This window comes from Magnolia sinica, chromosome 6 (genome assembly GCF_029962835.1).
Source record: "Magnolia sinica isolate HGM2019 chromosome 6, MsV1, whole genome shotgun sequence".
Taxonomy (NCBI): Eukaryota; Viridiplantae; Streptophyta; class Magnoliopsida; order Magnoliales; family Magnoliaceae; genus Magnolia; species Magnolia sinica.
In genome coordinates this window covers 1,668,568-1,680,588 of record NC_080578.1, presented here as the reverse complement: position 1 = coordinate 1,680,588, position 12,021 = coordinate 1,668,568, and the positions used below count along the sequence as shown (strand labels likewise).

Genomic DNA, 12,021 nt, shown 5'->3' with positions numbered 1-12,021 from the left:
ACTTAGGCCACTTCAAGCCAAAATCAAGCCTTTGCGGCATTTTCACAAACGCATGTTGTGCCCTTTCAATTTCTCATTGTGGGTAAAACAGCAGTAGCTGTTTATAAGTATTTTCATCAAACATCTTCTAGGCGACATCAAAATTAAGAAAAAACTATATTTGTTTCATATACGTACCTTCCTTGTCACTAGCCGACAATTCATTGAGTCATTTCATCAAACGCTTGGTAAGCAACATCAATATCAAAGTAACTGAGTCACTGAACTAGTTCAATCCAAGTTTGAGTCGAGTTGGGGTTCAATTTGAGTCAAGTTAAGCTCGAGCAAGCTTGAACTCGATTCGTAATTTTTTCGAGCTAAAAAAAAAATCAGCTTAACTCGGCTGGAACTCAGCTTTGAACCAAGTCGAATGGAGCTTTTTTGAGTTAAGTCGAGCGAGCTAACCAAGCTAACTCAGTTTGTGTACACCCCTACCCTCGGCACATGTTACCGCCGGATTTGTGAATAGGGAACCAAATCAGATTGGGTACTGAGTAAGTCAATATGCTTTTACCGTACTGAATAAATACTGGTGGGGTGGGGCCACCACTAATGTATGTGGTTTATCTCGGCAGTCCATCCGTTTCTCTAGCTCATTTTAGGGGTTGAGCCCAAAATTAAAGCATATTTAAAAATCAAGTAGACCTTATGACAATCAAGTAGACCTTATGACAGGAAACAATGGGAATAATAATTTTCATTGTTGAAACCTTCGTGTGACCCGCAGTGATGTTTATTTATGATCCAGACTGTTTATAAGATCGCAGAGACATATATTGAAAAGAAAACATAAATATCAGCCTGGTTGAAAACTTCTGTTGCCCCCAAGAATTTTCCAAGGTAAATGTTCAATTCACACTGTTTTGTTGTGTGGTCCACTTAATCTTTGGATATGCTTCATTTTGAGTTTAAGTTGAGCCAATCATCCGACCGCATGTCACTGTAAATTTCTGGATGCATGTGTATCATACATCACACTGCCAGAGTATCGAAGTTTGCCTCACTGATGATGACAGAGTGTTCACCATGGTACTGCACACGTGCAGCACATGTAGGATGACTCGGAGAACTGTGGGGCCCACTGAGTTGGGAAAGACGTTAGGTGAGATGATACGATCGAGCTGGTGGCACGGTAGATACATCTCTACACAAGAGACGTCGCAAGTCGACTCCGTCAATAAGAATTATCCCGACTTGAGTAAACTATGTAGGGCCACTGCAATGTGTATGTAATTATCCATGTTCGAACCCATAATGGAAGCATATTCAAAGATCAAGTAGATCACACCATGGGAAACAGTGGGAATTGAACGCCCACCATTGAATACTTCTTATGAGCAACAGAAGACTGGCTTGATTTTCAAACAGAAGGGTGGGCCCCACCACGATTTTACATAAATGTTAATCTCTGCCTCTTCCTCTCAATCCTCAATCTTAGAAACGCTGGAACTGTTTTTAATTTTTTTTCTCAAACACCACATGGACGCTCAAACCTGGACCTCAGGATTAAAACGCACTGAGGTTTGAGGCCAATAAACAGACTTGATTAAGTAGTGAATCTTGGGCACCCACATTGGTGCTGGAAAGGCTCCGTAGGCCCCTCCATGATGTATACCCGTCCATCCATTTTGATAGCTCATTTTAAAGCATTAGTCTAAAAATGTTGTAGATATAAATCTTAAATGGACCATATCACAGAAAACCTTGGTGATTGAATGCCCATTATTATAAACCTTTTAAAATCCAATGTAATGTTTATTTGCCATCCAACTTGTTGAGTAAGTCACGTGCATCGAAAACACAAACCATTTTAATCCGAAACTTTTATAGCCTTTGAGAAGTTTTTAATGGCAAGTGTTCAGTAGCCATTGTTTCTGTGGTATGATCCACTTGTGATTTAGATGTGTGTGATGAGCCACTACGAAAATAGGCTGTCCCTAAAAATCAAGGTGCACTCATCGCCACCGGATAGACCACACTATGGGTTTGGATGGTTGATAGTCCATTTTCCGGCCCTCCGTTTCCCTTACAGCTGCGTAGCCTATCTGATTAGGGACCGCCTCGTATTTGGATCAATGCGTCAATGATGTGGATCCTGTCTACCATATCTGAGGTGGGGCCACTGAACTTACGGCCTTTATGTCTTTGATGTCCCATGCCGTTTTTGTATTTAACGACCCTGCGTTTTTACTACACAAATAGACGGGTCCTGAAGCCGTTGCTTTTATCTGTTCTACAGGCACGATGCTGGGAATTTCACACGGCCAGCTATTCCTCTTACTCGGAGCAACCGCAGTTCTTATCAGTAATTTTTATTTTTCATTTTTATCATCACATTTTCAGTTTATTTGTAATTTACTCTTTTTTTCATTTATTATTTTTTTGGGAATATGAAATATTTTATTTCAATTATAGGGTTTTCATTTTTCAGTTGAATTATTTTACCTTTTGTTCTCTGTAAGATTTGTTGGAATCATATCTAAACTTGAATTTCCATAGTCATTTTGAGGTTTGGATTGATTGGTTTAATGAAAGGTATGTCGTAAGAGTAATGGTGGCCGTAATGACCCCACCATTACCGTTACATTACGGCAGTTACGGCATTACCGATATAGGTCTTTTTTAGCTGTGCCTTTTCTTTTTCTTTTTTTAATTCACTAGATACCTCTCAATAAATTATTTCTTTTAACTTAAGTTTTATTTGATAAGCTCCATTACGATGAAAGATACTTCGTAAAAAAAAAAAAAAAAATTATGCTTTGTAACTTTTAACTTTTATACTTCTCTCTCTCTATCTCTCTCTCTCTCTCTCTCTCTCGTCCATATCAAAGGACCACATGATAGACGGTCCACATGAAATGTGGGGCCCACACAATGGATGGTCCATATCAAAGGTGAGCCTCGCATGATGGATGACCAATATTAATGTGCCCACATAATAGATGACCCATGTCAAAAGTGGGACCCTAATGATAGATGGTCCACATCCAAAGTGGACACTGTCTGATGGGTGAACCACTTCAAATGTGGGGCCCACATGATGGACAGTCATGGGCTCCACATGATGGGTAGTGGACATTGAAGGTGGGCCTCACACGATAGACAATTCAGACTAATGGTGGGCCCACATGATGGATGGCGCATATCAAGGTGGGTCCCACATTATGGACATTTCACATCATAGGTCTGCTCCTACTGATGAATGGCCACATCCAAGGTGGGACCCACATGATGGATGGCCTACATCAAAGGTGGGGCCCACACCATAGACGGTCCACATCAAAGGTTGGTTCCACATGATGGGTGGTGGTTATTGAAGGATGATGAACAATAACAATGATGGTAGGGCCCACATAATAGATGACCCATATCAAGGTGGACCCCACATGAGGACAATTTACATCGAAGGTTGGCCCCTAATGATGAATGACCCACATCCAGGGCCGGCCCCACATAATGGATGGCCCACTTCATAGTTGGGCCTTGCATGATAGACCGTCCACATTAAAGATGGACCATGCATGATGGAGGACCCACATCCAATGTCCAACATGATGGACTACCCATATCCAAGGTAGGCCCCGATTGATGGATAGCCCACATTGAAGGTGGATGGTCCACACTGAAGCTAGGCCCAACACGATGGATAGGTCACATTGAAAATACAGCCAAGGTGGGCCCGACATAATGAATGGTCCACATCAAAGGTTGGCCTCACATGATCGACGGTGGATGTTAAGGGAGAACCAAACAAACTTGAGGGATAAATATTAATGTAATGTTGGAAACCAAACATATTTTTTTTACTTGTTTACTAACAAGTATGTTTAACAAGCATTGTGAATAAGCAAAAACCAAGATAAGCTACTTGAGTTATAAGTAGCTGATGTAAAGTAACTTGATCCAAACAAGCCCTAAAGGAAATGTGGATCATTGGCCACAAGCTATTTTGAAAGTTGTCTCTATCTCAATGTTATATAACTACTACTAGAATCCACAATTTTACATTTCCTGAGGAGTCCATGTTGGTTTTATATGTGCATATTTTGGTTTGTCTATACAAATTAAAGAAATGAAGCAACTGGGGATCGATATTGGAGATGTAGAGCTTGTAGAAGAAACTGTGCTAACTGATTTATTATTATTATTATTATTTACTTTTTTTTGTCACTTGCCTTTAGGTCTGTCAACAAGAACCCAGACCTGCGGGTACGCAATGGACCTGACCCAATGTTAATGGGTCCAGGTCCAAGTTCTTAGACCCGTTTAATAATCCGGTTGGGTTTGGCTTATGTCATTTAGACTTGGTAGAAAAACTGGGTCTAATGAGGTCTGGTTCCACCATCTTGGACCAAATTAAAATCAGGTCAGGTCTAGTTAATTTTAATGGTAATATTATATATAAAATTATTCTAGCAACGAAATGATGTTTGCCGAGCCATATCATCTCAAAGGTTTCAAACAATCACACAAGTGCATTGTCTATTCCATCCGTTCAAGTGGGCTGACCATGTGGATGTTCTTATTTGAAGTGGGTGCAACCTGAACCTCACTCGAAACCAAGGTCCAAAGCCCCAGTGGTACCTGAAACCCAATTGTGTCCTTGTCCAGGACCTAAAAAACAAGACCCAGACCCAAAAGGACCCAACTCCATTTAGGCCAGGTCCAAGAACTCTAGGACCCAACGTGTTGATAGCCCTACCCAAACCCAAAAGGACCCAACTCCGATTAGGCCAGTTCCACGAACTCTAGGACCCAACCCGTTGATAGCGCTAGTTGCCCCTGTCTTTTGCTTCTCTTTCACTCATTCTGTGAACTTTATGCCATCCTAAAGATTCCTAGTTATGATGGCATGGTCGGTAGAACTTTGCGGTTCCTAATGCTAGTGATGTTTCTTATCAACAGTTGGTGAATTTTTGTCTAGTTTGTTAATTGTGATCTGATAACTTAAAGATAGATGCAATTGATGACAAGAAATGGGTTAAAGCCAAAGAAATTTGTTCCGTCAAGAGATACGATACATGAGAGGTTAATTTCCTCCTGAATGAAAGAAAACAATGTGCCAAGTGAGGATTTCATACCAAGCATAAGGCAAGTGGTAAGGTTTATAACTTGGAAGGTAGACTGATTGTTGTTGGGTACAAGAAAAAGTTATTAATTAATTTGAAGTTTTTTCATGAGTAGCTAGACTTTATATCATTTGGCATACAGAACAGACAGAAAATCTATCAGATGGATATTACATATTTCTTTAAGGAGTTTATGTTAAACAATTTACTGTTTTCTAAAAGATGGGAAAATAAGGAGTATTTGAAGAACCCCTTCTATTGATTGAAGCATGCACTTTTAGCTTGGTGCATTGAGATTTGTTTTCAATCTTTATGTTAAATTCTCAGTTGCATGATCCTTCTAACCAGATGCTGCTTCCGCAATTGCACTTCCTCTCCTACTTCCTAGTTGTTATACTTGTTAACATTTTGAAACTGATGCTTTCCTGCTCCCACACCTGAATTTGTTGACATTTCACTTCACGCTTCATACAACTGTAGTAATTGAATTTGTCAGGAAGGTTTTGATTAGCTGGTTTGAGATGACTAATATGAGACTGTTTTTGTTTTATTGTACTTGGAAGTTCCGCAGGTATATGGCATGCTCATTTCACAAATATTCTATTAAGGATTAAGATTGAATTGTGAAAACCAATTCCCACTTCTGTCAAAGCGAGTTTGATTTTGTATAAAAATGATAATTGTGAGCAATAACGCCTAGTTATATTAAGAGTTTTGTAAAAAAAAAAAATCATTGACTTCTGCTAAGCTTAATGTTGTTCATGAAATCTTCTTTTTCAGATTTCCAAAGGGAAAAGAAATTTCTGCTTATAGGGATCTTTCTAAGTTGGACCTTTTTTTTTCAGGGCCCAAGGATCTACCAATCATACCTAGAACGGAAGGGAGAGTGATTGGGTATGTTCAGATGGCACAGGGGCAGTTGGAAAACGTTCTGCAGCAGTCTCAAGCTAGCCAGCCAGGTATTTCATTTCAGCTCCAATATTGTCTGCATCCAGGTAAACAATCTTCAAAAAATGGGGGATGAAGCTATGAATTATGGAAAGTATATGGTGATAGTTCACCACCATTTTTAAGTTGATGGTGACTCATCCAGTGGACTCATGCTAAAATGTATGGCAATCCATCCTATCTAATGCTTCTATTGTGATTCAGCATAACTCAAAAATCACACTAACCGACACTAACTGTGCAACTCTAGCTATCCAATTGGTGGAACTCAAATGGGCCATGGTTATACAGCTGTATCATATCCATATCCACCATGGCGAATATGGGATAGGGAGTCAAATTGGCATACTAAATATTGAATAGTCGTATTGGCTAGTAAGGCATAAAAAAAAACCCTGTTTTGTTATTTTTTCTTAAAAATTTCCCACCTTTTCACCTATTTCCTTCATTCAAAGCTTAGAAGAATGATAGAAGGGTTGAAGCCTGCTGCCCAATGGCAGATGGAGCATGTTTTGGCATCGATGTCTTCGGTTCGAGCCCAACTCGCCTACTTTGGAGATAAAAATAAAGTGTATCAGATGATAGTCAGGTTTAATCCCCCACTGCTCAAGTTAGGACAACATGCATATAATTACTTCACATGGATCATTTGTGGTAAATGTGATTCACATAATGTTCGACTAAAATATGTAAACAGGTCTGAAAAATTAGACTGGGACCCATTAAAATCGGGTTGGAGTTTTCAGTTTTTAGTTCAATGCAGGATTATCAAAATTAGTAGTCGGGGTGCAGACGATTGGTCTGTTGTGTCCCACCATAGATGGATCAGACCCCAAAAAACTCCCAGTTTGGAATACCCTGAGCAGCAATTACTGGCACTCTTATTTATCAATATAAACTTTTTTCAGTTAAAAGTGAACCACCATTATTTTCTCTCTCTTCTGTAGGCCACAAATTAAAAAGGTTAGGATTGTCCAATCAAAGATATTTTTGGCTCATAGTCCATCCATGCCTCCATGGTGAGGAGAATGGATTAATGATCTGCGCTAACTGGACCATGGGCTCCACTTGTCCAAACTTGAAAGTTGAAACCTCGAAGCCTGACTATGCTGTGTAAAGCTGTTGATTCCTCTATTTCTTCACAATTTCATCCTAAGAAGCATAAACAATCAGTATCATATTCTTCTTTATGTTTTAGGTTCATAAAGAACCTCAAGACACTATTGCACAATTAGAAGCAATTCGCTATGAAATCCAAAGCTTATCAATCATGAATCTTGGGCCATTGACAAGGAGGCTAATGGATGGCACCAATCATGCATTGTATACAAATGGTGTGATCAACCTCACCCGGCCTGAATTTTTATGTGGCTGAACCATCCATTTCTCAGGTTGCGAGTATTCCATCTTCCCTCCAGTGTTTTCTGCCTACACACTTTGTGGATTTCTAAACTGATTTTCTTTAATAGGAAACAATATCACTGTGAAACCAGCGGGCAACAGACACAATCTCTAAGGTTTGACTTGGCCTTTTATATTTATAAAGCATATTTCTTTTTGGGGTAATGTTGTTTTCACCCTCTAAAATTGATACCATGGTAACAGCGGTAATTTGGTCCTTGAGTGTTTTCTCTGAGTGTTCCACTGGGGGCAATTAATTTTAAGGGGTGGAAATATCAATTCTGTTTTCATACAAAGCTTGTTGCATATTAAAATTTATTTTATTTTGTATGTATACGTCTCCAGGATGGATATACAGCTAGCATAAATTTAGCTGGTCTGCATAGCCAAGCAGTGGCATATGCATAGCTAGCGTAAATTTAGCTGGGCTGCCTCGTTAAACAGTGGTGAAGCTGTAGAGAAGCTCAATGGTCTTTTCACTGTTCTTCCTGTGTCTGCTGAAAGCACCAGGTTAGTTCCAAATTGCTGCAGTAATTACCTCTTCTCATATTCAGTTACTAATCTAATATTTCCACCTCACATTAATCATTTGTCTAGTTGCTTGTGCTGTTGGATATATGGTAATTTGCAACACATGCTTGAATCTATCCTTGTGGAGAAAAAAGATGCATTGAAGGATAAATTTTGTAAATTATGAATGGATCAAGCAAACCCCAAATGGATGGGACAGCTCTATGATTTGATGGATGATCATAGTACTTGCTAATTTTGATAAACGAGGATAATTCCTTCTCTAGGAGGTACGCCTGGACTTCATGAATTCCTCTGAACGGAATGGCATCTACCAGTGGTCTCAATTTGAAGTTTTCAGAGAAGGCTGATTTGAAATATGAAACGAACAATAGATATACTCCTGAGACAGCATTCTTTTGGTGATTCTGTTGTTGAAATTTTTGGAAAAATTTGGTTTCATGGAAATCTAGTTTTCTATCTTTCAGAGGGCGTGTCACTCTTATAAAATCTTGTCTTGCAATCTCAACGTCTATTACTCGGAAGCTTTTCAAGATCCCATCCTATAGATGCAACTATGATGCAAAGTTGATTCATCTGGAAGAGATTTCTCCACCCGCTGTTCCCTCCAAAAGAAGCATTCACAGCATCTCAAGGCTGTAAATCTCACCAGAGGAGCTTCCATAGTCCTTGAACAGCACCATAATCTCACCAGAGGGCTGTAGTCATTGTTACCAGAGTGACAAATGGGAGTGGAAAATGATAGTGAAACGAATGCTGAAATCTCTCACTTTATTTCTGTTATAGTAGTAAACCAGAAGCTTGAAATGTATATGTGGGAAATGGTAGTGGGAAAGTGCGTGAGGAGAAATGGTTTCCTGGTTTTAACATGTTGTGCTCAGATGATCTAGATGGTCCAGAAAGTTCTTCCAACCGAATACATGGCTCAAATGCACTACACGTGTTCTTATTTCATATTTATATAGTTTTGACAGCTGCCGGAATGGCGTTCATATATCTTAGTATAGTAGTACTCTTTCAAATACCTTTTTCAAGGAAGTGTGCCTTTGTATGTGAAATCCTCATTTGGGTGAGATCAGTTGTTGTATTGCAAACTAGAAAAAATAGTGTTGCAAATGAATTTCTACCGATGCTAAGAGGAAGATGATCCTTCCAAATGTTTGTTTAATGTATTATCAGGATGAGAAATCAGTGGACTATATATTTATTCATTATTTGTTTGCTAGGAGAATGTGGAAATATTTCTTCAATCTGTTCAGAGTGGCATGGGTGTGGTAGAGATCTATTGATCAGTTCTTTTTAATGTGGCATGGAGGTGATTTTGGAAAAGAGGATTTGGTTCCTATGGCTTGAAGGGAATAATCGTTGTTTTAAGAATCAGGCGGGGTGAATTCTGGAGGTTTTTAATCAGGCTAAATTTCATGTGATGGAATGGACAATTGCAGGAAAGGCTATTGCTCTTTTCACTGCTAGTTGGAAAGAGCTGTAATTTTTCTTTTTTCTCTTTGTATTCTTTGGCTTTGACCTTGTTGAATAAAATTCTCCAATGTTAAAAAAATAATAATAATAACAAAAAAAAAAAAAAGGGCCCAAACGAATCTGATGCGACTTGTCCAAGTTGACTTAGACCCGGTAGTGCTTGATCCAGTTCAGTAATTCCTAGTCACCCCTGACTTGGGTGAGTTACTCTGATTAATCCCTGACTCAAGCGAGTCCCAACTCAGTCCAGTTGATATTAACAATGACTTGGAACACTGTGTATTGTGGAACAGAGTATATCTTCTTGGTCTGGCATTATCTAAAGTGGCTAATGAGAGACATGGAAATGGATTGATGATCAGACCTTTCCTAGTGCAATCCATATGGAGTGTTGATTGTCAGGTTCATTGATCAGATGGTTATAACAAATTCCAACAACCCAAAAGCTCTACGCCATCTCCAGCAGATCAGGTCGACTCAAAGACTCCATTGAAATCCTCACATGGCCAACTCGTTTTTTAATAATTAAATTAGATATATTTAAAATAATTATAATTATTTAAAATGGGTAATAATAGTTAAACGATACAAAAAATAGTGAAATTAATCATCATTGAGATGCTAGTTCAAAACTCATTACCCATATTAAACTTTTACTAGCCTACCATTCCGGGCAACTTAGCTCGACCCACCATCACACCAAAAACTTAAATTGTCTCCATGTTCAGTTGGGTCAGGTTGACTCAAAGACTGACTCAAACTGTCACGCCCCAAACTCAGAAATCGAGCTCGTAAAATTTTCGATCGCCGAATCCAGCACCGACAACCTCCGTAGTACCCCATTCTCAGCTCCCAATGTGCATACGCCAGATTCCGATCCTAGGATCCTATAAGGAGGATTTTCTAACGTACATTTATCTCATAAGAAGCATAACCACAAGTTTACCCAAATCACAAAGGCAACATCATCATCATCACATATCTACTAATATAAACATTTGAATACAGTACTAAAAGGGAAATACATATATCAATAATCAAAGCTCCAGAAGATGGTTGCATGCTCCAAGCTCAACGCTGCTGCGACCTAACGCCACTTGCACACATCTATCGTACATAAGCTTATAGAAAGCTTAGAGGGTAGTATAAGTGTGTGCACAAAGTAAGTGTCAAGTATACAATGCAGGTCCATAAATCATACAATGTCGGAAATACTGACAACTCTATAAATCATACAATATCAGAGTATGCAATACAGATCGATTATGCAATGCGGAGACATAGGGAGCCAAATATCAGATGTCGAGGATGCAACGCAATATGCGGTGCGGATGACCATGCACGAGTGTGAAGTCGGGATGATAGTACGTAGTATTACAGGCTATGGGGTCCATCACAAGGGACTTCTATCCAAACTAGTCTCATACTTAATTTGGATAGTCAGACTCAATGTGGTAAACTCCTGATCTCAGTTTGGTCATGCGCCCCAATCGAAATCCTGGCCATTGAAAAGGTACACATATCAAATTAATTACGCACGACCAGCCCGAGTGGATAGTGAATGAATGAATAGTATGGAGGGGTTATTTCACTCTTATGGAGTGATAGTTCATATGCATGTACTACAACCTTCATTAAACAATCCGTTGGATGTCCACCAATCATATGGATAGGACATCAGTCTCATGTTTTTTGTTTGTTCGTTTGTATTTTTATCAGCATGTTGAAACTGAGGCCTGATATTTGGCAGATTATTTTAAGGGTATGTTTCTGAGTGCACGTGTATGGACCACGACATGCTACCAGAGCATCAAAGACCTTTTATTCCTAACGTGTGCGTGAGAAAAACAAACGCTAACAGAGCGAATCAAATTCCCGAAAGCTTGCATTCCAAAACCACTTTCTCGATCGAACCATAAACAGAAACGCCTTGATTCAAAACAAATACAGAAACCCTAAATGCTAATAAAACCCTAGATTTCTCACTACTTCGAATGCTTGCAACATCCAAACCATAGAAAAATCAAAACAGCAGAAAAATCTACAACGAGAGAGAGAGAGAGAGAGAGAGAGAGAGATTTGGACGTACCCTTTGGAAAGAAGGGGTATGATTTGGAAGAGGTAGCAGGGAAAAGGAAAAATGAGGCTGAAGAGGATCTAAACGAGAGCCCTTTTCTCGTCGTACTCCTTATATAGCAGTCGATTCAGGAACTAAAGCCCGGCCCAGCCCATCATCCCGAGAGAACCCACCACCACCGTCCCTTCATCCCATTCTCTTTCGTTCCTTTCCTTTTCCTGCTTTTTTCTCCATCTCATTTTCAGAATGGCATCTTCACTTTCTTGCTCTAATGACACTCTCAGGGTGGCAGCATGGAGAGCAAACCGGTTATACACGTGGAGACGATGTCAGTAATTCCTAATAAAAACAGGTATCTCTGCAACATAATTACAATTAACATAAACTTATTATCAATTAGAGATTAATACAAAATTATTCTTCATTAAAATGAGATAAATTCATTTTCATGCATCTACCAAACAGGCATGCTTGGCT

The 12,021-nt window shown here is 39.3% G+C and overlaps 1 long non-coding RNA gene across 1 annotated transcript; it reads right to left on the bottom strand.

The window, feature by feature from the left end:
- Window positions 1-5,838: 5,838 nt before the first annotated feature.
- LOC131247908 (uncharacterized) lies at window positions 5,839-12,021 on the bottom strand. The gene is made up of 2 exons (XR_009172081.1): window positions 11,557-12,021; window positions 5,839-7,208 (listed from the first exon to the last, which is right to left on the bottom strand). It is a non-coding gene; the product is annotated as an uncharacterized LOC131247908 (long non-coding RNA).